Genomic DNA, 24,085 nt, shown 5'->3' on the forward strand with positions numbered 1-24,085 from the left:
TTGTACTCATTTTATTAACTTTTGTAGCACTTTTTCAGCAGACCAGGATTTTAAAATTTGTTCCAGAAGTGCCCGAGCTAGGGTTAGGGTTAGGGTTTGACAGCACCTAGACATATTCTGATGCATTTGTTGTGCATTGGGATGCATTTGAAATACAGGAAAGGTGTTGGTTTTTAGTTTCCTTGAAAATTTAATTTTTCGCCATTTTCTCATTTTTTATAAGCCCCATGCCTGTCAGGCAAACACAGTCAACGCTGAATGTTTTGAAAACAGCCTTTCTACATGCTGAAACCTCTTTTTTATGTGGTTTAAAACAAACTAAATGGAAAGTATGTTCAAACTTTAGTGGTAAATGTAATCCTAAGCTGTAAACAGCAAAAATCATGCACATTTAATATACCATTTCAGCAGCAGGTTGCAAAAACCTAGATAATGCAGAATTAAAACAGATTGAAAGCAGATACCTTTGAAGTACTGAAATACTGCCATTGTGAATGTTTCTGAACAATTTGTACTCATTTTACTAACTTTTGTAGCACTTTTTCAGCAGACCAGGATTTTAAAATTTGTTCCATAAGTGCCCGAGCTAGGGTTAGGGTTAGGGTTTGACAGCACCTAGACATATTCTGATGCATTTGTTGTGCATTGGGATGCATTTGAAATACAGGAAAGGTGTTGGTTTTTAGTTTCCTTGAAAATTTAATTTTTCGCCATTTTCTCATTTTTTATAAGCCCCATGCCTGTCAGGCAAACACAGTAAATGCTGAATGTTTTGAAAACAGCCTTTCTACATGCTGAATCCTCTTATTTTATCTGATTTAAAACAAACTAAATGGAAAGTATGTTCAAACTTTAGTGGTAAATGTAATCCTAAGCTGTAAACAGCAAAAATCATGCACATTTAATATACCATTTCAGCAGCAGGTTGCAAAAACCTAGATAATGCAGAATTAAAACAGATTGAAAGCAGATACCTTTGAAGTACTGAAATACTGCCATTGTGAATGTTTCTGAACAATTTGTACTCATTTTACTAACTTTTGTAGCACTTTTTCAGCAGACCAGGATTTTAAAATTTGTTCCAGAAGTGCCCGAGCTAGGGTTAGGGTTAGGGTTTGACAGCACCTAGACATATTCTGATGCATTTGTTGTGCATTGGGATGCATTTGAAATACAGGAAAGGTGTTGGTTTTTAGTTTCCTTGAAAATTTAATTTTTCGCCATTTTCTCATTTTTTATAAGCCCCATGCCTGTCAGGCAAACACAGTCAACGCTGAATGTTTTGAAAACAGCCTTACTACATGCTGAATCCTCTTATTTTATCTGATTTAAAACAAACTAAATGGAAAGTATGTTCAAACTTTAGTGGTAAATGTAATCCTAAGCTGTAAACAGCAAAAATCATGCACATTTAATATACCATTTCAGCAGCAGGTTGCAAAAACCTAGATAATGCAGAATTAAAACAGATTGAAAGCAGATACCTTTGAAGTACTGAAATACTGCCATTGTGAATGTTTCTGAACAATTTGTACTCATTTTACTAACTTTTGTAGCACTTTTTCAGCAGACCAGGATTTTAAAATTTGTTCCATAAGTGCCCGAGCTAGGGTTAGGGTTAGGGTTTGACAGCACCTAGACAAATTCTGATGCATTTGTTGTGCATTGGGATGCATTTGAAATACAGGAAAGGTGTTGGTTTTTAGTTTCCTTGAAAATTTAATTTTTCGCCATTTTCTCATTTTTTATAAGCCCCATGCCTGTCAGGCAAACACAGTCAACGCTGAATGTTTTGAAAACAGCCTTTCTACATGCTGAATCCTCTTATTTTATCTGATTTAAAACAAACTAAATGGAAAGTATGTTCAAACTTTAGTGGTAAATGTAATCCAAAGCTGTAAACAGCAAAAATCATGCACATTTAATATACCATTTCAGCAGCAGGTTACAAAAACCTAGATAATGCAGAATTAAAACAGATTGAAAGCAGATACCTTTAAAGTACTGAAATACTGCCATTGTGAATGTTTCTGAACAATTTGTACTCATTTTACTAACTTTTGTAGCACTTTTTCAGCAGACCAGGATTTTAAAATTTGTTCCATAAGTGCCCGAGCTAGGGTTAGGGTTAGGGTTTGACAGCACCTAGACATATTCTGATGCATTTGTTGTGCATTAGGATGCATTTGAAATACAGGAAAGGTGTTGGTTTTTAGTTTCCTTGAAAATTTAATTTTTCGCCATTTTCTCATTTTTTATAAGCCCCATGCCTGTCAGGCAAACACAGTCAACGCTGAATGTTTTGAAAACAGCCTTTCTACATGCTGAATCCTCTTATTTTATCTGATTTAAAACAAACTAAATGGAAAGTATGTTCAAACTTTAGTGGTAAATGTAATCCTAAGCTGTAAACAGCAAAAATCATGCACATTTAATATACCATTTCAGCAGCAGGTTGCAAAAACCTAGATAATGCAGAATTAAAACAGATTGAAAGCAGATACCTTTAAAGTACTGAAATACTGCCATTGTGAATGTTTCTGAACAATTTTTACTCATTTTACTAACTTTTGTAGCACTTTTTCAGCAGACCAGGATTTTAAAATTTGTTCCAGAAGTGCCCGAGCTAGGGTTAGGGTTAGGGTTTGACAGCACCTAGACATATTCTGATGCATTTGTTGTGCATTGGGATGCATTTGAAATACAGGAAAGGTGTTGGTTTTTAGTTTCCTTGAAAATTTAATTTTTCGCCATTTTCTCATTTTTTATAAGCCCCATGCCTGTCAGGCAAACACAGTCAACGCTGAATGTTTTGAAAACAGCCTTTCTACATGCTGAAACCTCTTTTTTATGTGGTTTAAAACAAACTATCTGGAAAGTATTTCAAACTTTAGTGGTAAATGTAATCCTAAGCTGTAAACAGCAAAAATCATGCACATTTAATATACCATTTCAGCAGCAGGTTGCAAAAACCTAGATAATGCATAATTAAAACAGATTGAAAGCAGATACCTTTAAAGTACTGAAATACTGCCATTGTGAATGTTTCTGAACAATTTGTACTCATTTTACTAACTTTTGTAGCACTTTTTCAGCAGACCAGGATTTTAAAATTTGTTCCAGAAGTGCCCGAGCTAGGGTTAGGGTTAGGGTTTGACAGCACCTAGACATATTCTGATGCATTTGTTGTGCATTGTGATGCATTTGAAATACAGGAAAGGTGTTGGTTTTTAGTTTCCTTGAAAATTTAATTTTTCGCCATTTTCTCATTTTTTATAAGCCCCATGCCTGTCAGGCAAACACAGTCAACACTGAATGTTTTGAAAACAGCCTTACTACATGCTGAATCCTCTTATTTTATCTGATTTAAAACAAACTAAATGGAAAGTATGTTCAAACTTTAGTGGTAAATGTAATCCTAAGCTGTAAACAGCAGAAATCATGCACATTTAATATACCATTTCAGCAGCAGGTTGCAAAAACCTAGATAATGCAGAATTAAAACAGATTGAAAGCAGATACCTTTAAAGTACTGAAATACTGCCATTGTGAATGTTTCTGAACAATTTGTACTCATTTTACTAACTTTTGTAGCACTTTTTCAGCAGACCAGGATTTTAAAATTTGTTCCAGAAGTGCCCGAGCTAGGGTTAGGGTTAGGGTTTGACAGCACCTAGACATATTCTGATGCATTTGTTGTGCATTGGGATGCATTTGAAATACAGGAAAGGTGTTGGTTTTTAGTTTCCTTGAAAATTTAATTTTTTGCCATTTTCTCATTTTTTATAAGCCCCATGCCTGTCAGGCAAACAAAGTCAACACTGAATGTTTTGAAAACAGCCTTACTACATGCTGAATCCTCTTATTTTATCTGATTTAAAACAAACTAAATGGAAAGTATGTTCAAACTTTAGTGGTAAATGTAATCCTAAGCTGTAAACAGCAAAAATCATGCACATTTAATATACCATTTCAGCAGCAGGTTGCAAAAACCTAGATAATGCAGAATTAAAACAGATTGAAAGCAGATATCTTTGAAGTACTGAAATACTGCCATTGTGAATGTTTCTGAACAATTTGTACTCATTTTACTAACTTTTGTAGCACTTTTTCAGCAGACCAGGATTTTAAAATTTGTTCCATAAGTGCCCGAGCTAGGGTTAGGGTTAGGGTTTGACAGCACCTAGACAAATTCTGATGCATTTGTTGTGCATTGGGATGCATTTGAAATACAGGAAAGGTGTTGGTTTTTAGTTTCCTTGAAAATTTAATTTTTTGCCATTTTCTCATTTTTTATAAGCCCCATGCCTGTCAGGCAAACACAGTCAACGCTGAATGTTTTGAAAACAGCCTTTCTACATGCTGAATCCTCTTATTTTATCTGATTTAACACAAACTAAATGGAAAGTATGTTCAAACTTTAGTGGTAAATGTAATCCAAAGCTGTAAACAGCAAAAATCATGCACATTTAATATACCATTTCAGCAGCAGGTTACAAAAACCTAGATAATGCAGAATTAAAACAGATTGAAAGCAGATACCTTTAAAGTACTGAAATACTGCCATTGTGAATGTTTCTGAACAATTTGTACTCATTTTACTAACTTTTGTAGCACTTTTTCAGCAGACCAGGATTTTAAAATTTGTTCCAGAAGTGCCCGAGCTAGGGTTAGGGTTAGGGTTTGACAGCACCTAGACATATTCTGATGCATTTGTTGTGCATTGGGATGCATTTGAAATACAGGAAAGGTGTTGGTTTTTAGTTTCCTTGAAAATTTAATTTTTCGCCATTTTCTCATTTTTTATAAGCCCCATGCCTGTCAGGCAAACACAGTCAACGCTGAAAGTTTTGAAAACAGCCTTTCTACATGCTGAAACCTCTTTTTTATGTGGTTTAAAACAAACTAAATGGAAAGTATGTTCAAACTTTAGTGGTAAATGTAATCCTAAGCTGTAAACAGCAAAAATCATGCACATTTAATATACCATTTCAGCAGCAGGTTGCAAAAACCTAGATAATGCAGAATTAAAACAGATTGAAAGCAGATACCTTTGAAGTACTGAAATACTGCCATTGTGATTGTTTCTGAACAATTTGTACTCATTTTACTAACTTTTGTAGCACTTTTTCAGCAGACCAGGATTTTAAAATTTCTTCCAGAAGTGCCCGAGCTAGGGTTAGGGTTAGGGTTTGACAGCACCTAGACATATTCTGATGCATTTGTTGTGCATTGTGATGCATTTGAAATACAGGAAAGGTGTTGGTTTTTAGTTTCCTTGAAAATTTAATTTTACGCCATTTTCTCATTTTTTATAAGCCCCATGCCTGTCAGGCAAACACAGTCAACGCTGAAAGTTTTGAAAACAGCCTTTCTACATGCTGAAACCTCTTTTTTATGTGGTTTAAAACAAACTAAATGGAAAGTATGTTCAAACTTTAGTGGTAAATGTAATCCTAAGCTGTAAACAGCAAAAATCATGCACATTTAATATACCATTTCAGCAGCAGGTTGCAAAAACCTAGATAATGCAGAATTAAAACAGATTGAAAGCAGATACCTTTAAAGTACTGAAATACTGCCATTGTGAATGTTTCTGAACAATTTGTACTCATTTTACTAACTTTTGTAGCACTTTTTCAGCAGACCAGGATTTTAAAATTTGTTCCAGAAGTGCCCGAGCTAGGGTTAGGGTTAGGGTTTGACAGCACCTAGACATATTCTGATGCATTTGTTGTGCATTAGGATGCATTTGAAATACAGGACAGGTGTTGGTTTTTAGTTTCCTTGAAAATTTAATTTTTCGCCATTTTCTCATTTTTTATAAGCCCCATGCCTGTCAGGCAAACACAGTCAACGCTGAAAGTTTTGAAAACAGCCTTTCTACATGCTGAAACCTCTTTTTTATGTGGTTTAAAACAAACTAAATGGAAAGTATGTTCAAACTTTAGTGGTAAATGTAATCCTAAGCTGTAAACAGCAAAAATCATGCACATTTAATATACCATTTCAGCAGCAGGTTGCAAAAACCTAGATAATGCAGAATTAAAACAGATTGAAAGCAGATACCTTTGAAGTACTGAAATACTGCCATTGTGATTGTTTCTGAACAATTTGTACTCATTTTACTAACTTTTGTAGCACTTTTTCAGCAGACCAGGATTTTAAAATTTCTTCCAGAAGTGCCCGAGCTAGGGTTAGGGTTAGGGTTTGACAGCACCTAGACATATTCTGATGCATTTGTTGTGCATTGTGATGCATTTGAAATACAGGAAAGGTGTTGGTTTTTAGTTTCCTTGAAAATTTAATTTTACGCCATTTTCTCATTTTTTATAAGCCCCATGCCTGTCAGGCAAACACAGTCAACGCTGAAAGTTTTGAAAACAGCCTTTCTACATGCTGAAACCTCTTTTTTATGTGGTTTAAAACAAACTAAATGGAAAGTATGTTCAAACTTTAGTGGTAAATGTAATCCTAAGCTGTAAACAGCAAAAATCATGCACATTTAATATACCATTTCAGCAGCAGGTTGCAAAAACCTAGATAATGCAGAATTAAAACAGATTGAAAGCAGATACCTTTAAAGTACTGAAATACTGCCATTGTGAATGTTTCTGAACAATTTGTACTCATTTTACTAACTTTTGTAGCACTTTTTCAGCAGACCAGGATTTTAAAATTTGTTCCAGAAGTGCCCGAGCTAGGGTTAGGGTTAGGGTTTGACAGCACCTAGACATATTCTGATGCATTTGTTGTGCATTGTGATGCATTTGAAATACAGGAAAGGTGTTGGTTTTTAGTTTCCTTGAAAATTTAATTTTACGCCATTTTCTCATTTTTTATAAGCCCCATGCCTGTCAGGCAAACACAGTCAACGCTGAATGTTTTGAAAACAGCCTTTCTACATGCTGAATCCTCTTATTTTATCTGATTTAAAACAAACTAAATGGAAAGTATGTTCAAACTTTAGTGGTAAATGTAATCCAAAGCTGTAAACAGCAAAAATCATGCACATTTAATATACCATTTCAGCAGCAGGTTGCAAAAACCTAGATAATGCAGAATTAAAACAGATTGAAAGCAGATACCTTTAAAGTACTGAAATACTGCCATTGTGAATGTTTCTGAACAATTTGTACTCATTTTACTAACTTTTGTAGCACTTTTTCAGCAGACCAGGATTTTAAAATTTGTTCCAGAAGTGCCCGAGCTAGGGTTAGGGTTAGGGTTTGACAGCACCTAGACATATTCTGATGCATTTGTTGTGCATTGTGATGCATTTGAAATACAGGAAAGGTGTTGGTTTTTAGTTTCCTTGAAAATTTAATTTTTCGCCATTTTCTCATTTTTTATAAGCCCCATGCCTGTCAGGCAAACACAGTCAACGCTGAATGTTTTGAAAACAGCCTTTCTACATGCTGAAACCTCTTTTTTATGTGGTTTAAAACAAACTATCTGGAAAGTATTTCAAACTTTAGTGGTAAATGTAATCCTAAGCTGTAAACAGCAAAAATCATGCACATTTAATATACCATTTCAGCAGCAGGTTGCAAAAACCTAGATAATGCAGAATTAAAACAGATTGAAAGCAGATACCTTTGAAGTACTGAAATACTGCCATTGTGAATGTTTCTGAACAATTTGTACTCATTTTACTAACTTTTGTAGCACTTTTTCAGCAGACCAGGATTTTAAAATTTGTTCCAGAAGTGCCCGAGCTAGGGTTAGGGTTAGGGTTTGACAGCACCTAGACAAATTCTGATGCATTTGTTGTGCATTGGGATGCATTTGAAATACAGGAAAGGTGTTGGTTTTTAGTTTCCTTGAAAATTTAATTTTTCGCCATTTTCTCATTTTTTATAAGCCCCATGCCTGTCAGGCAAACACAGTCAACGCTGAATGTTTTGAAAACAGCCTTTCTACATGCTGAATCCTCTTATTTTATCTGATTTAAAACAAACTAAATGGAAAGTATGTTCAAACTTTAGTGGTTAATGTAATCCTAAGCTGTAAACAGCAAAAATCATGCACATTTAATATACCATTTCAGCAGCAGGTTGCAAAAACCTAGATAATGCAGAATTAAAACAGATTGAAAGCAGATACCTTTGAAGTACTGAAATACTGCCATTGTTAATGTTTCTGAACAATTTGTACTCATTTTACTAACTTTTGTAGCACTTTTTCAGCAGACCAGGATTTTAAAATTTGTTCCATAAGTGCCCGAGCTAGGGTTAGGGTTAGGGTTTGACAGCACCTAGACATATTCTGATGCATTTGTTGTGCATTAGGATGCATTTGAAATACAGGAAAGGTGTTGGTTTTTAGTTTCCTTGAAAATTTAATTTTTCGCCATTTTCTCATTTTTTATAAGCCCCATGCCTGTCAGGCAAACACAGTCAACGCTGAATGTTTTGAAAACAGCCTTTCTACATGCTGAAACCTCTTTTTTATGTGGTTTAAAACAAACTAAATGGAAAGTATGTTCAAACTTTAGTGGTAAATGTAATCCTAAGCTGTAAACAGCAAAAATCATGCACATTTAATATACCATTTCAGCAGCAGGTTGCAAAAACCTAGATAATGCAGAATTAAAACAGATTGAAAGCAGATACCTTTAAAGTACTGAAATACTGCCATTGTGAATGTTTCTGAACAATTTGTACTCATTTTACTAACTTTTGTAGCACTTTTTCAGCAGACCAGGATTTTAAAATTTGTTCCAGAAGTGCCCGAGCTAGGGTTAGGGTTAGGGTTTGACAGCACCTAGACATATTCTGATGCATTTGTTGTGCATTGGGATGCATTTGAAATACAGGAAAGGTGTTGGTTTTTAGTTTCCTTGAAAATTTAATTTTTCGCCATTTTCTCATTTTTTATAAGCCCCATGCCTGTCAGGCAAACACAGTCAACGCTGAAAGTTTTGAAAACAGCCTTTCTACATGCTGAATCCTCTTATTTTATCTGATTTAACACAAACTAAATGGAAAGTATGTTCAAACTTTAGTGGTAAATGTAATCCTAAGCTGTAAACAGCAAAAATCATGCACATTTAATATACCATTTCAGCAGCAAGTTGCAAAAACCTAGATAATGCAGACTTAAAACAGATTGAAAGCAGATACCTTTAAAGTACTGAAATACTGCCATTGTGAATGTTTCTGAACAATTTGTACTCATTTTACTAACTTTTGTAGCACTTTTTCAGCAGACCAGGATTTTAAAATTTGTTCCAGAAGTGCCCGAGCTAGGGTTGGGTTAGGGTTTGACAGCACCTAGACATATTCTGATGCATTTGTTGTGCATTGGGATGCATTTGAAATACAGGAAAGGTGTTGGTTTTTAGTTTCCTTGAAAATTTAATTTTTCGCCATTTTCTCATTTTTTATAAGCCCCATGCCTGTCACGCAAACACAGTCAACGCTGAATGTTTTGAAAACAGCCTTTCTACATGCTGAATCCTCTTATTTTATGTGATTTAAAACAAACTAAATGGAAAGTATGTTCAAACTTTAGTGGTAAATGTAATCCTAAGCTGTAAACAGCAACAATCATGCACATTTAATATACCATTTCAGCAGCAGGTTGCAAAAAGCTAGATAATGCAGAATTAAAACAGATTGAAAGCAGATACCTTTAAAGTACTGAAATACTGCCATTGTGAATGTTTCTGAACAATTTGTACTAATTTTACTAACTTTTGTAGCACTTTTTCAGCAGACCAGGATTTTAAAATTTGTTCCAGAAGTGCCCGAGCTAGGGTTAGGGTTAGGGTTTGACAGCACCTACAGATATTCTGATGCATTTGTTGTGCATTGGGATGCATTTGAAATACAGGAAAGGTGTTGGTTTTTAGTTTCCTTGAAAATTTAATTTTTCGCCATTTTCTCATTTTTTATAAGCCCCATGCCTGTCAGGCAAACACAGTCAACGCTGAATGTTTTGAAAACAGCCTTTCTACATGCTGAAACCTCTTATTTTATGTGATTTAAAACAAACTAAATGGAAAGTATGTTCAAACTTTAGTGGTAAATGTAATCCTAAGCTGTAAACAGCAAAAATCATGCACATTTAATATACCATTTCAGCAGCAGGTTGCAAAAACCTAGATAATGCAGAATTAAAACAGATTGAAAGCAGGTACCTTTAAAGTACTGAAATACTGCCATTGTGAATGTTTCTGAACAATTTGTACTCATTTTACTAACTTTTGTAGCACTTTTTCAGCAGACCAGGATTTTAAAATTTGTTCCAGAAGTGCCCGAGCTAGGGTTAGGGTTAGGGTTTGACAGCACCTAGACATATTCTGATGCATTTGTTGTGCATTGGGATGCATTTGAAATACAGGAAAGGTGTTGGTTTTTAGTTTCCTTGAAAATTTAATTTTTCGCCATTTTCTCATTTTTTATAAGCCCCATGCCTGTCACGCAAACACAGTCAACGCTGAATGTTTTGAAAACAGCCTTTCTACATGCTGAATCCTCTTATTTTATGTGATTTAAAACAAACTAAATGGAAAGTATGTTCAAACTTTAGTGGTAAATGTAATCCTAAGCTGTAAACAGCAACAATCATGCACATTTAATATACCATTTCAGCAGCAGGTTGCAAAAAGCTAGATAATGCAGAATTAAAACAGATTGAAAGCAGATACCTTTAAAGTACTGAAAAACTGCCATTGTGAATGTTTCTGAACAATTTGTACTCATTTTACTAACTTTTGTAGCACTTTTTCAGCAGACCAGGATTTTAAAATTTGTTCCAGAAGTGCCCGAGCTAGGGTTAGGGTTAGGGTTTGACAGCACCTACAGATATTCTGATGCATTTGTTGTGCATTGGGATGCATTTGAAATACAGGAAAGGTGTTGGTTTTTAGTTTCCTTGAAAATTTAATTTTTCGCCATTTTCTCATTTTTTATAAGCCCCATGCCTGTCAGGCAAACACAGTCAACGCTGAATGTTTTGAAAACAGCCTTTCTACATGCTGAAACCTCTTATTTTATGTGATTTAAAACAAACTAAATGGAAAGTATGTTCAAACTTTAGTGGTAAATGTAATCCTAAGCTGTAAACAGCAAAAATCATGCACATTTAATATACCATTTCAGCAGCAGGTTGCAAAAACCTAGATAATGCAGAATTAAAACAGATTGAAAGCAGGTACCTTTAAAGTACTGAAATACTGCCATTGTGAATGTTTCTGAACAATTTGTACTCATTTTACTAACTTTTGTAGCACTTTTTCAGCAGACCAGGATTTTAAAATTTGTTCCAGAAGTGCCCGAGCTAGGGTTAGGGTTAGGGTTTGACAGCACCTAGACATATTCTGATGCATTTGTTGTGCATTGGGATGCATTTGAAATACAGGAAAGGTGTTGGTTTTTAGTTTCCTTGAAAATTTAATTTTTCGCCATTTTCTCATTTTTTATAAGCCCCATGCCTGTCAGGCAAACACAGTCAACACTGAATGTTTTGAAAACAGCCTTACTACATGCTGAATCCTCTTATTTTATCTGATTTAAAACAAACTAAATGGAAAGTATGTTCAAACTTTAGTGGTAAATGTAATCCTAAGCTGTAAACAGCAAAAATCATGCACATTTAATATACCATTTCAGCAGCAGGTTGCAAAAACCTAGATAATGCAGAATTAAAACAGATTGAAAGCAGATACCTTTAAAGTACTGAAATACTGCCATTGTGAATGTTTCTGAACAATTTGTACTCATTTTACTAACTTTTGTAGCACTTTTTCAGCAGACCAGGATTTTAAAATTTGTTCCAGAAGTGCCCGAGCTAGGGTTAGGGTTAGGGTTTGACAGCACCTAGACATATTCTGATGCATTTGTTTTGCATTAGGATGCATTTGAAATACAGGAAAGGTGTTGGTTTTTAGTTTCCTTGAAAATTTAATTTTTCGCCATTTTCTCATTTTTTAAAAGCCCCATGCCTGTCAGGCAAACACAGTCAACGCTGAATGTTTTGAAAACAGCCTTTCTACATGCTGAATCCTCTTATTTTATGTGATTTAAAACAAACTAAATGGAAAGTATGTTCAAACTTTAGTGGTAAATGTAATCCTAAGCTGTAAACAGCAAAAATCATGCACATTTAATATACCATTTCAGCAGCAGGTTGCAAAAACCTAGATAATGCAGAACTAAAACAGATTGAAAGCAGATACCTTTAAAGTACTGAAATACTGCCATTGTGAATGTTTCTGAACAATTTGTACTCATTTTACTAACTTTTGTAGCACTTTTTCAGCAGACCAGGATTTTAAAATTTGTTCCAGAAGTGCCCGAGCTAGGGTTAGGGTTAGGGTTTGACAGCACCTAGACATATTCTGATGCATTTGTTGTGCATTGGGATGCATTTGAAATACAGGAAAGGTGTTGGTTTTTTAATTTCCTTGAAAATTTAATTTTTCGCCATTTTCTCATTTTTTATAAGCCCCATGCCTGTCAGGCAAACACAGTCAACGCTGAATGTTTTGAAAACAGCCTTTCTACATGCTGAAACCTCTTTTTTATGTGGTTTAAAACAAACTAAATGGAAAGTATGTTCAAACTTTAGTGGTAAATGTAATCCTAAGCTGTAAACAGCAAAAATCATGCACATTTAATATACCATTTCAGCAGCAGGTTGCAAAAACCTAGATAATGCAGAATTAAAACAGATTGAAAGCAGATACCTTTAAAGTACTGAAATACTGCCATTGTGAATGTTTCTGAACAATTTGTACTCATTTTACTAACTTTTGTAGCACTTTTTCAGCAGACCAGGATTTTAAAATTTGTTCCAGAAGTGCCCGAGCTAGGGTTAGGGTTAGGGTTTGACTGCACCTAGACATATTCTGATGCATTTGTTGTAGCATTGGGATGCATTTGAAATACAGGAAAGGTGTTGGTTTTTAGTTTCCTTGAAAATTTAATTTTTCGCCATTTTCTCATTTTTTATAAGCCCCATGCCTGTCAGGCAAACACAGTCAACGCTGAATGTTTTGAAAACAGCCTTTCTACATGCTGAATCCTCTTATTTTATGTGATTTAAAACAAACTAAATGGAAAGTATGTTCAAACTTTAGTGGTAAATGTAATCCTAAGCTGTAAACAGCAAAAATCATGCACATTTAATATACCATTTCAGCAGCAGGTTGCAAAAACCTAGATAATGCAGAATTAAAACAGATTGAAAGCAGATACCTTTAAAGTACTGAAATACTGCCATTGTGAATGTTTCTGAACAATTTGTACTCATTTTACTAACTTTTGTAGCACTTTTTCAGCAGACCAGGATTTTAAAATTTGTTCCAGAAGTGCCCGAGCTAGGGTTAGGGTTAGGGTTTGACAGCACCTAGACATATTCTGATGTATTTGTTGTGCATTGGGATGCATTTGAAATACAGGAAAGGTGTTGGTTTTTAGTTTCCTTGAAAATTTAATTTTTCGCCATTTTCTCATTTTTTATAAGCCCCATGCCTGTCAGGCAAACACAGTCAACGCTGAATGTTTTGAAAACAGCCTTTCTACATGCTGAAACTTCTTTTTTATGTGGTTTAAAACAAACTAAATGGAAAGTATGTTCAAACTTTAGTGGTAAATGTAATCCTAAGCTGTAAACAGCAAAAATCATGCACATTTAATATACCATTTCAGCAGCAGGTTGCAAAAACCTAGATAATGCAGAATTAAAACAGATTGAAAGCAGATACCTTTAAAGTACTGAAATACTGCCATTGTGAATGTTTCTGAACAATTTGTACTCATTTTACTAACTTTTGTAGCACTTTTTCAGCAGACCAGGATTTTAAAATTTGTTCCAGAAGTGCCCGAGCTAGGGTTAGGGTTAGGGTTTGACAGCACCTAGACATATTCTGATGCATTTGTTGTGCATTGGGATGCATTTGAAATACAGGAAAGGTGTTGGTTTTTAGTTTCCTTGAAAATTTAATTTTTCGCCATTTTCTCATTTTTTATAAGCCCCATGCCTGTCAGGCAAACACAGTCAACGCTGAATGTTTTGAAAACAGCCTTTCTACATGCTGAAACTTCTTTTTTATGTGGTTTAAAACAAACTAAATGGAAAGTATGTTCAAACTTTAGTGGTAAATGTAATCCTAAGCTGTAAACAGCAAAATCATGAACATTTAATATACCATTTCAGCAGCAGGTTGCAAAAACCTAGATAATGCAGAATTAAAACAGATTGAAAGCAGATACCTTTAAAGTACTGAAATACTGCCATTGTGAATGTTTCTGAACAATTTGTACTCATTTTACTAACTTTTGTAGCACTTTTTCAGCAGACCAGGATTTTAAAATTTGTTCCAGAAGTGCCCGAGCTAGGGTTAGGGTTAGGGTTTGACAGCACCTAGACATATTCTGATGCATTTGTTGTGCATTGGGATGCATTTGAAATACAGGAAAGGTGTTGTTTTTTTAATTTCCTTGAAAATTTAATTTTTCGCCATTTTCTCATTTTTTATAAGCCCCATGCCTGTCAGGCAAACACAGTCAACGCTGAATGTTTTGAATACAGCCTTTCTACATGCTGAAACCTCTTTTTTATGTGGTTTAAAACAAACTAAATGGAAAGTATGTTCAAACTTTAGTGGTAAATGTAATCCTAAGCTGTAAACAGCAAAAATCATGCACATTTAATATACCATTTCAGCAGCAGGTTGCAAAAACCTAGATAATGCAGAATTAAAACAGATTGAAAGCAGATACCTTTAAAGTACTGAAATACTGCCATTGTGAATGTTTCTGAACAATTTGTACTCATTTTACTAACTTTTGTAGCACTTTTTCAGCAGACCAGGATTTTAAAATTTGTTCCAGAAGTGCCCGAGCTAGGGTTAGGGTTAGGGTTTGACTGCACCTAGACATATTCTGATGCATTTGTTGTAGCATTGGGATGCATTTGAAATACAGGAAAGGTGTTGGTTTTTAGTTTCCTTGAAAATTTAATTTTTCGCCATTTTCTCATTTTTTATAAGCCCCATGCCTGTCAGGCAAACACAGTCAACGCTGAATGTTTTGAAAACAGCCTTCCTACATGCTGAAACCTCTTATTTTATGTGGTTTAAAACAAACTAAATGGAAAGTATGTTCAAACTTTAGTGGTAAATGTAATCCTAAGCTGTAAACAGCAAAAATCATGCACATTTAATATACCATTTCAGCAGCAGGTTGCAAAAACCTAGATAATGCAGAATTAAAACAGATTGAAAGCAGGTACCTTTAAAGTACTGAAATACTGCCATTGTGAATGTTTCTGAACAATTTGTACTCATTTTACTAACTTTTGTAGCACTTTTTCAGCAGACCAGGATTTTAAAATTTGTTCCAGAAGTGCCCGAGCTAGGGTTAGGGTTAGGGTTTGACAGCACCTAGACATATTCTGATGTATTTGTTGTGCATTGGGATGCATTTGAAATACAGGAAAGGTGTTGGTTTTTAGTTTCCTTGAAAATTTAATTTTTCGCCATTTTCTCATTTTTTATAAGCCCCATGCCTGTCAGGCAAACACAGTCAACGCTGAATGTTTTGAAAACAGCCTTTCTACATGCTGAATCCTCTTATTTTATCTGATTTAAAACAAACTAAATGGAAAGTATGTTCAAACTTAAGTGGTAAATGTAATCCAAAGCTGTAAACAGCAAAAATCATGCACATTTAATATACCATTTCAGCAGCAGGTTGCAAAAACCTAGATAATGCAGAATTAAAACAGATTGAAAGCAGATACCTTTAAAGTACTGAAATACTGCCATTGTGAATGTTTCTGAACAATTTGTACTCATTTTACTAACTTTTGTAGCACTTTTTCAGCAGACCAAGATTTTAAAATTTGTTCCAGAAGTGCCCGAGCTAGGGTTAGGGTTAGGGTTTGACAGCACCTAGACATATTCTGATGCATTTGTTGTGCATTGGGATGCATTTGAAATACAGGAAAGGTGTTGGTTTTGAGTTTCCTTGAAAATTTAATTTTTCGCCATTTTCTCATTTTTTATAAGCCCCATGCCTGTCAGGCAAACACAGTCAACGCTGAATGTTTTGAAAACAGCCTTTCTACATGCTGAAACTTCTTTTTTATGTGGTTTAAAACAAACTAAATGGAAAGTATGTTCAAACTTTAGTGGTAAATGTAATCCTAAGCTGTAAACAGCAAAAATCATGCACATTTAATATACCATTTCAGCAGCAGGTTGCAAAAACCTAGATAATGCAGAATTAAAACAGATTGAAAGCAGATACCTTTAAAGTACTGAAATACTGCCATTGTGAATGTTTCTGAACAATTTGTACTCATTTTACTAACTTTTGTAGCACTTTTTCAGCAGACCAGGATTTTAAAATTTGTTCCAGAAGTGCCCGAGCTAGGGTTAGGGTTAGGGTTTGACAGCACCTAGACATATTCTGATGCATTTGTTGTGCATTGGGATGCATTTGAAATACAGGAAAGGTGTTGGTTTTTAGTTTCCTTGAAAATTTAATTTTTCGCCATTTTCTCATTTTTTATAAGCCCCATGCCTGTCAGGCAAACACAGTCAACGCTGAATGTTTTGAAAACAGCCTTTCTACATGCTGAAACTTCTTTTTTATGTGGTTTAAAACAAACTAAATGGAAAGTATGTTCAAACTTTAGTGGTAAATGTAATCCTAAGCTGTAAACAGCAAAATCATGAACATTTAATATACCATTTCAGCAGCAGGTTGCAAAAACCTAGATAATGCAGAATTAAAACAGATTGAAAGCAGATACCTTTAAAGTACTGAAATACTGCCATTGTGAATGTTTCTGAACAATTTGTACTCATTTTACTAACTTTTGTAGCACTTTTTCAGCAGACCAGGATTTTAAAATTTGTTCCAGAAGTGCCCGAGCTAGGGTTAGGGTTAGGGTTTGACAGCACCTAGACATATTCTGATGCATTTGTTGTGCATTGGGATGCATTTGAAATACAGGAAAGGTGTTGTTTTTTTAATTTCCTTGAAAATTTAATTTTTCGCCATTTTCTCATTTTTTATAAGCCCCATGCCTGTCAGGCAAACACAGTCAACGCTGAATGTTTTGAATACAGCCTTTCTACATGCTGAAACCTCTTTTTTATGTGGTTTAAAACAAACTAAATGGAAAGTATGTTCAAACTTTAGTGGTAAATGTAATCCTAAGCTGTAAACAGCAAAAATCATGCACATTTAATATACCATTTCAGCAGCAGGTTGCAAAAACCTAGATAATGCAGAATTAAAACAGATTGAAAGCAGATACCTTTAAAGTACTGAAATACTGCCATTGTGAATGTTTCTGAACAATTTGTACTCATTTTACTAACTTTTGTAGCACTTTTTCAGCAGACCAGGATTTTAAAATTTGTTCCAGAAGTGCCCGAGCTAGGGTTAGGGTTAGGGTTTGACTGCACCTAGACATATTCTGATGCATTTGTTGTAGCATTGGGATGCATTTGAAATACAGGAAAGGTGTTGGTTTTTAGTTTCCTTGAAAATTTAATTTTTCGCCATTTTCTCATTTTTTATAAGCCCCATGCCTGTCAGGCAAACACAGTCAACGCTGAATGTTTTGAAAACAGCCTTCCTACATGCTGAAACCTCTTATTTTATGTGGTTTAAAACAAACTAAATGGAAAGTATGTTCAAACTTTAGTGGTAAATGTAATCCTAAGCTGTAAACAGCAAAAATCATGCACATTTAATATACCATTTCAGCAGCAGGTTGCAAAAACCTAGATAATGCAGAATTAAAACAGATTGAAAGCAGGTACCTTTAAAGTACTGAAATACTGCCATTGTGAATGTTTCTGAACAATTTGTACTCATTTTACTAACTTTTGTAGCACTTTTTCAGCAGACCAGGATTTTAAAATTTGTTCCAGAAGTGCCCGAGCTAGGGTTAGGGTTAGGGTTTGACAGCACCTAGACATATTCTGATGTATTTGTTGTGCATTGGGATGCATTTGAAATACAGGAAAGGTGTTGGTTTTTAGTTTCCTTGAAAATTTAATTTTTCGCCATTTTCTCATTTTTTATAAGCCCCATGCCTGTCAGGCAAACACAGTCAACGCTGAATGTTTTGAAAACAGCCTTTCTACATGCTGAATCCTCTTATTTTATCTGATTTAAAACAAACTAAATGGAAAGTATGTTCAAACTTAAGTGGTAAATGTAATCCAAAGCTGTAAACAGCAAAAATCATGCACATTTAATATACCATTTCAGCAGCAGGTTGCAAAAACCTAGATAATGCAGAATTAAAACAGATTGAAAGCAGATACCTTTAAAGTACTGAAATACTGCCATTGTGAATGTTTCTGAACAATTTGTACTCATTTTACTAACTTTTGTAGCACTTTTTCAGCAGACCAAGATTTTAAAATTTGTTCCAGAAGTGCCCGAGCTAGGGTTAGGGTTAGGGTTTGACAGCACCTAGACATATTCTGATGCATTTGTTGTGCATTGGGATGCATTTGAAATACAGGAAAGGTGTTGGTTTTGAGTTTCCTTGAAAATTTAATTTTTCGCCATTTTCTCATTTTTTATAAGCCCCATGCCTGTCAGGCAAACACAGTCAACGCTGAATGTTTTGAAAACAGCCTTTCTACATGCTGAAACTTCTTTTTTATGTGGTTTAAAACAAACTAAATGGAAAGTATGTTCAAACTTTAGTGGTAAATGTAATCCTAAGCTGTAAACAGCAAAAATCATGCACATTTAATATACCATTTCAGCAGCAGGTTGCAAAAACCTAGATAATGCAGAATTAAAACAGATTGAAAGCAGATACCTTTAAAGTACTGAAATACTGCCATTGTGAATGTTTCTGAACAATTTGTACTCATTTTACTAACTTTTGTAGCACTTTTTCAGCAGACCAGGATTTTAAAATTTGTTCCAGAAGTGCCCGAGCTAGGGTTAGGGTTAGGGTTTGACAGCACCTAGACATATTCTGATGCATTTGTTGTGCATTGGGATGCATTTGAAATACAGGAAAGGTGTTGGTTTTTAGTTTCCTTGAAAATTTAATTTTTCGCCATTTTCTCATTTTTTATAAGCCCCATGCCTGTCAGGCAAACACAGTCAACGCTGAATGTTTTGAAAACAGCCTTTCTACATGCTGAATCCTCTTATTTTATCTGATTTAAAACAAACTAAATGGAAAGTATGTTCAAACTTAAGTGGTAAATGTAATCCTAAGCTGTAAACAGCAAAAATCATGCACATTTAATATACCATTTCAGCAGCAGGTTGCAAAAACCTAGATAATGCAGAATTAAAACAGATTGAAAGCAGATACCTTTAAAGTACTGAAATACTGCCATTGTGAATGTTTCTGAACAATTTGTACTCATTTTACTAACTTTTGTAGCACTTTTTCAGCAGACCAAGATTTTAAAATTTGTTCCAGAAGTGCCCGAGCTAGGGTTAGGGTTAGGGTTTGACAGCACCTAGACATATTCTGATGCATTTGTTGTGCATTGGGATGCATTTGAAATACAGGAAAGGTGTTGGTTTTGAGTTTCCTTGAAAATTTAATTTTTCGCCATTTTCTCATTTTTTATAAGCCCCATGCCTGTCAGGCAAACACAGTCAACGCTGAATGTTTTGAAAACAGCCTTTCTACATGCTGAAACTTCTTTTTTATGTGGTTTAAAACAAACTAAATGGAAAGTATGTTCAAACTTTAGTGGTAAATGTAATCCTAAGCTGTAAACAGCAAAAATCATGCACATTTAATATACCATTTCAGCAGCAGGTTGCAAAAACCTAGATAATGCAGAATTAAAACAGATTGAAAGCAGATACCTTTAAAGTACTGAAATACTGCCATTGTGAATGTTTCTGAACAATTTGTACTCATTTTACTAACTTTTGTAGCACTTTTTCAGCAGACCAGGATTTTAAAATTTGTTCCAGAAGTGCCCGAGCTAGGGTTAGGGTTAGGGTTTGACAGCACCTAGACATATTCTGATGCATTTGTTGTGCATTGGGATGCATTTGAAATACAGGAAAGGTGTTGGTTTTTAGTTTCCTTGAAAATTTAATTTTTCGCCATTTTCTCATTTTTTATAAGCCCCATGCCTGTCAGGCAAACACAGTCAACGCTGAATGTTTTGAAAACAGCCTTTCTACATGCTGAAACCTCTTTTTTATGTGGTTTAAAACAAACTAAATGGAAAGTATGTTCAAACTTTAGTGGTAAATGTAATCCTAAGCTGTAAACAGCAAAAATCATGCACATTTAATATACCATTTCAGCAGCAGGTTGCAAAAACCTAGATAATGCAGAATTAAAACAGATTGAAAGCAGATACCTTTAAAGTACTGAAATACTGCCATTGTGAATGTTTCTGAACAATTTGTACTCATTTTACTAACTTTTGTAGCACTTTTTCAGCAGACCAGGATTTTAAAATTTGTTCCAGAAGTGCCCGAGCTAGGGTTAGGGTTAGGGTTTGACTGCACCTAGACATATTCTGATGCATTTGTTGTAGCATTGGGATGCATTTGAAATACAGGAAAGGTGTTGGTTTTTAGTTTCCTTGAAAATTTAATTTTTCGCCATTTTCTCATTTTTTATAAGCCCCATGCCTGTCAGGCAAACACAGTCAACGCTGAATGTTTTGAAAACAGCCTTCCTACATGCTGAAACCTCTTATTTTATGTGGTTTAAAACAAACTAAATGGAAAGTATGTTCAAACTTTAGTGGTAAATGTAATCCTAAGCTGTAAACAGCAAAAATCATGCACATTTAATATACCATTTCAGCAGCAGGTTGCAAAAACCTAGATAATGCAGAATTAAAACAGATTGAAAGCAGATACCTTTAAAGTCCTGAATTACTGCCATTGTGAATGTTTCTGAACAATTTGTACTCATTTTACTAACTTTTGTAGCACTTTTTCAGCAGACCAGGATTTTAAAATTTGTTCCAGAAGTGCCCGAGCTAGGGTTAGGGTTAGGGTTTGACTGCACCTAGACATATTCTGATGCATTTGTTGTAGCATTGGGATGCATTTGAAATACAGGAAAGGTGTTGGTTTTTAGTTTCCTTGAAAATTTAATTTTTCGCCATTTTCTCATTTTTTATAAGCCCCATGCCTGTCAGGCAAACACAGTCAACGCTGAATGTTTTGAAAACAGCCTTCCTACATGCTGAAACCTCTTATTTTATGTGGTTTAAAACAAACTAAATGGAAAGTATGTTCAAACTTTAGTGGTAAATGTAATCCTAAGCTGTAAACAGCAAAAATCATGCACATTTAATATACCATTTCAGCAGCAGGTTGCAAAAACCTAGTTAATGCAGAATTAAAACAGATTGAAAGCAGATACCTTTAAAGTACTGAAATACTGCCATTGTGAATGTTTCTGAACAATTTGTACTCATTTTACTAACTTTTGTAGCACTTTTTCAGCAGACCAGGATTTTAAAATTTGTTCCAGAAGTGCCCGAGCTAGGGTTAGGGTTAGGGTTTGACAGCACCTAGACATATTCTGATGCATTTGTTTTGCATTAGGATGCATTTGAAATACAGGAAAGGTGTTGGTTTTTAGTTTCCTTGAAAATTTAATTTTTCGCCATTTTCTCATTTTTTATAAGCCCCATGCCTGTCAGGCAAACACAGTCAACGCTGAATGTTTTGAAAACAGCCTTTCTACATGCTGAATCCTCTTATTTTATCTGATTTAAAACAAACTAAATGGAAAGTATGTTCAAACTTAAGTGGTAAATGTAATCCAAAGCTGTAAACAGCAAAAATCATGCACATTTAATATACCATTTCAGCAGCAGGTTGCAAAAACCTAGATAATGCAATATTGAAACAGATTGAAAGCAGGTACCTTTAAAGTACTGAAATACTGCCATTGTGAATGTTTCTGAACAATTTGTACTCATTTTACTAATTTTTGTAGCACTTTTTCAGCAGACCAGGATTTTAAAATTTGTTCCAGAAGTGCCCGAGCTAGGGTTAGGGTTAGGGTTTGACAGCACCTAGACATATTCTGATGCATTTGTTTTGCATTAGGATGCATTTGAAATACAGGAAAGGTGTTGGTTTTTTAATTTCCTTGAAAATTTAATTTTTCGCCATTTTCTCATTTTTTATAAGCCCCATGCCTGTCAGGCAAACACAGTCAACGCTGAATGTTTTGAAAACAGCCTTTCTACATGCTGAAACCTCTTTTTTATGTGGTTTAAAACAAACTAAATGGAAAGTATGTTCAAACTTTAGTGGTAAATGTAATCCTAAGCTGTAAACAGCAAAAATCATGCACATTTAATATACCATTTCAGCAGCAGGTTGCAAAAACCTAGATAATGCAGAATTAAAACAGATTGAAAGCAGATACCTTTAAAGTACTGAAATACTGCCATTGTGAATGTTTCTGAACAATTTGTACTCATTTTACTAACTTTTGTAGCACTTTTTCAGCAGACCAGGATTTTAAAATTTGTTCCAGAAGTGCCCGAGCAAGGGTTAGGGTTAGGGTTTGACTGCACCTAGACATATTCTGATGCATTTGTTGTAGCATTGGGATGCATTTGAAATACAGGAAAGGTGTTGGTTTTTAGTTTCCTTGAAAATTTAATTTTTCGCCATTTTCTCATTTTTTATAAGCCCCATGCCTGTCAGGCAAACACAGTCAACGCTGAATGTTTTGAAAACAGCCTTCCTACATGCTGAAACCTCTTATTTTATGTGGTTTAAAACAAACTAAATGGAAAGTATGTTCAAACTTTAGTGGTAAATGTAATCCTAAGCTGTAAACAGCAAAAATCATGCACATTTAATATACCATTTCAGCAGCAGGTTGCAAAAACCTAGATAATGCAGAATTAAAACAGATTGAAAGCAGATACCTTTAAAGTACTGAAATACTGCCATTGTGAATGTTTCTGAACAATTTGTACTCATTTTACTAACTTTTGTAGCACTTTTTCAGCAGACCAGGATTTTAAAATTTGTTCCAGAAGTGCCCGAGCTAGGGTTAGGGTTAGGGTTTGACAGCACCTAGACATATTCTGATGCATTTGTTTTGCATTAGGATGCATTTGAAATACAGGAAAGGTGTTGGTTTTTAGTTTCCTTGAAAATTTAATTTTTCGCCATTTTCTCATTTTTTATAAGCCCCATGCCTGTCAGGCAAACACAGTCAACGCTGAATGTTTTGAAAACAGCCTTTCTACATGCTGAATCCTCTTATTTTATGTGATTTAAAACAAACTAAATGGAAAGTATGTTCAAACTTTAGTGGTAAATGTAATCCTAAGCTGTAAACAGCAAAAATCATGCACATTTAATATACCATTTCAGCAGCAGGTTGCAAAAACCTAGATAATGCAGAATTAAAACAGATTGAAAGCAGATACCTTTAAAGTACTGAAATACTGCCATTGTGAATGTTTCTGAACAATTTGTATTCATTTTACTAACTTTTGTAGCACTTTTTCAGCAGACCAGGATTTTAAAATTTGTTCCAGAAGTGCCCGAGCTAGGGTTAGGGTTAGGGTTTGACAGCACCTAGACATATTCTGATGTATTTGTTGTGCATTGGGATGCATTTGAAATAGAGGAAAGGTGTTGGTTTTTAGTTTCCTTGAAAATTTAATTTTTCGCCATTTTCTCATTTTTTATAAGCCCCATGCCTGTCAGGCAAACACAGTCAACGCTGAATGTTTTGAAAACAGCCTTTCTACATGCTGAAACTTCTTTTTTATGTGGTTTAAAACAAACTAAATGGAAAGTATGTTCAAACTTTAGTGGTAAATGTAATCCTAAGCTGTAAACAGCAAAAATCATGCACATTTAATATACCATTTCAGCAGCAGGTTGCAAAAACCTAGATAATGCAGAATTAAAACAGATTGAAAGCAGATACCTTTAAAGTACTGAAATACTGCCATTGTGAATGTTTCTGAACAATTTGTACTCATTTTACTAACTTTTGTAGCACTTTTTCAGCAGACCAGGATTTTAAAATTTGTTCCAGAAGTGCCCGAGCTAGGGTTAGGGTTAGGGTTTGACAGCACCTAGACATATTCTGATGCATTTTT

Source organism: Lepisosteus oculatus, chromosome 23 (genome assembly GCF_040954835.1).
Source record: "Lepisosteus oculatus isolate fLepOcu1 chromosome 23, fLepOcu1.hap2, whole genome shotgun sequence".
Lineage (NCBI taxonomy): Eukaryota > Metazoa > Chordata > Actinopteri > Semionotiformes > Lepisosteidae > Lepisosteus > Lepisosteus oculatus.